Source organism: Hylaeus anthracinus, unplaced genomic scaffold, assembly GCF_026225885.1.
Source record: "Hylaeus anthracinus isolate JK02 unplaced genomic scaffold, UHH_iyHylAnth1.0_haploid 11978, whole genome shotgun sequence".
Taxonomy (NCBI): Eukaryota; Metazoa; Arthropoda; class Insecta; order Hymenoptera; family Colletidae; genus Hylaeus; species Hylaeus anthracinus.
The window spans coordinates 1,897,099-1,899,304 of NW_026534326.1; the positions used below are offsets into that span (position 1 = coordinate 1,897,099).

Sequence of the window (2,206 nt, forward strand, 5' to 3'; positions counted from 1 at the left end):
ACTTTCCCAGCTATTTCTCTACCAAGAGCATCTAGAGTACCACTCTGCGTGACTATTAACACTAGTAGAGTCCAGGGATTTTAATTTTCAAAAGAGAAATTACTCTAAATCTCTGCTTTTCTGGAATCACGAGGGTTAGGTCTGGGTTAGGTCTGAGGAAAAAACTTTCCAAGCTACTTCCCTACCAAGAGCATCTAGAGTACCACTATGTACCTCTATCAACACCGGCAGAGTCCAAGAATTTTAATTTCCAAAAGAGAAATTACTCTTACTTTATATTTTCTTTTTTAGAATCACAAGGGTCAGGTCTGAGAAAGAGAGCTTTCCCAGCTACTTCGCACGGTCATTTCGCGTGCCATCGTCTCCCGCGAGCGTTATCGGTACCCGCCACTTGTTCACCAAGATACAAACAACAGTTCCGTGAAACGATTCGATCGTCCTACCCTATCGTGACCACCCGAAGCTTGGCCAGTAATGGGGAATATATTTGATCCCTCGTAATCGCACACTGGTACTCACCACCGATATGGGTCGAAGCCACGAAAAGAATTGGAAAAAACTCGGGTAGGAGGCTGGCGTCGGATTAAAAAACACCGAAGAAGCACTCTACACCGCACTAATACTGGATTCGAATGGCTGTTCTCGCGTCGTGACCGTCCTAGTCATAGCCAGGGGTTTGCACACGGCACGTGTGCATAGGAACGTCAGTCCTGTTGACGACAACGTCGCGGCGGCAGAGGGAGTACTAGACGTCTTCCACCAGCGGGGGTGTTACACTATTCTCGTGTGATATCTCGCGATAGAAAACGGCTACGAGTCGGTGGAGTACCCGCACGTCGTTCGCTAGCGTAATCGAGGAAGCTTTCCAAAATTTCGCTAATCAAAAAACCTCGTCGTTTCTTTCGTTTAATAATATATTATTCGTTAATTGATCGACCAGTACTCAATTTTCGTTTCGAAGCATGATATTTAATTTCCCTTATGCTTCGTTTTCTTTACAAGTATATTATTTATCACATTATTGATTTACATTAAAAATTCACTTGTTTAATTTATTTTTCGCCCGACTAAATGAAACTAAATCAAGACGATAAACTTAATACTTATAATTAAACTTACTAAACGAACGGATGAGTAATTACCATCGACAAACGTCGTTCAATAAAATATATTTTTAAATAAAATATACACGCGAGTAACGACACCGATAATGGAAGTAATATAACAAATAAAGAACGAACGAAATGTGTTTAAATACACCTGTTGATCAATTTTTATCGGTCGTAAATCGTTACCGATCGAGACGAATTATCCCTTTTCTCGTTTTATAAACATTTTATCGCCTCGTTTGTTGCGATAACTTCCCTTAAATATGCAAATTTCGCTGGAAATTCTGTGTTTTCATTGCGATTAAAACGCTCCCGATCAATAATCCACCTGTTTTACGGGAAACACGTAACGCGAGCGTAATTTTGATATTTCAAGCGTCGCGACCATGCTCTGTCGATACCGCCGTTGAGTCATAGCAAACGCGACGATAGTTCGGTATTCGTTTACATCGCGCCGCAGAGAGAAGAGTGTGTTTTCTGAGCGATGAACCACCGAAGAACAGGACAGAAATAAATTTATTACTCACGCATTTTGGACTAACTCCCGGTGCTTAATGGCATCCGTAGACAGAGGCAACGCGATACCATAATAATTTTTCGATTAACACCTTGATAACTGGCAGAAGCTCAATTCCGTTCGTTGCGATACTTTCTTCCCTGATCAATAAATAGTAATGAGGTGCGTTTCACTTCATCTCATTTCTCTCATCGTTAAATTAAAATATTGTTCTCGGTTTTTTCTCGAATTTCGATATTCGTGGATCATATATTATAATGCGAATTCGACATTTGAAGGTACGTTCTCTAAATGAGATTGAATAGATCGAGCAATTTATTGGTTAGGAAAATTTTGAATTGGACGTAGTCGATGACGCCATCTTGTACACGTGGTGTGGCACTAATGGACGCAAAATTCGACGTTTGACGAATTCAAAATTGAAGGTTATGTTAAACGAAATTACATTTGGTTAAATTATGAATATAAATGCTGTAACAAATTCCATAACAAAATTGTAACAAATCTAGTGTTGGTCACTCTTAAGTGCAGAATGACGCCATCTTGTCACGTGGTGTGGCACTAATGGCCGCAAAATTCA

The 2,206-nt window shown here is 40.2% G+C and overlaps 1 protein-coding gene across 2 annotated transcripts in view; it reads right to left on the reverse strand.

Moving 5' to 3' along the window:
* LOC128896688 (muscle LIM protein Mlp84B-like) overlaps positions 1-718 on the reverse strand; it is a 22,968-nt gene extending 22,250 nt beyond the window's left edge. Inside the window, exon 1 of one of the 2 annotated variants that reach the window (XM_054160094.1) lies at positions 520-718. The gene's annotated coding sequence lies outside the window, so the exon portion shown is untranslated. The remainder of the gene's footprint in view (positions 1-519) is intronic. The other variant, XM_054160095.1, reaches the window with a different exon arrangement.
* Between the last annotated feature and the right edge of the window lie 1,488 nt (positions 719-2,206).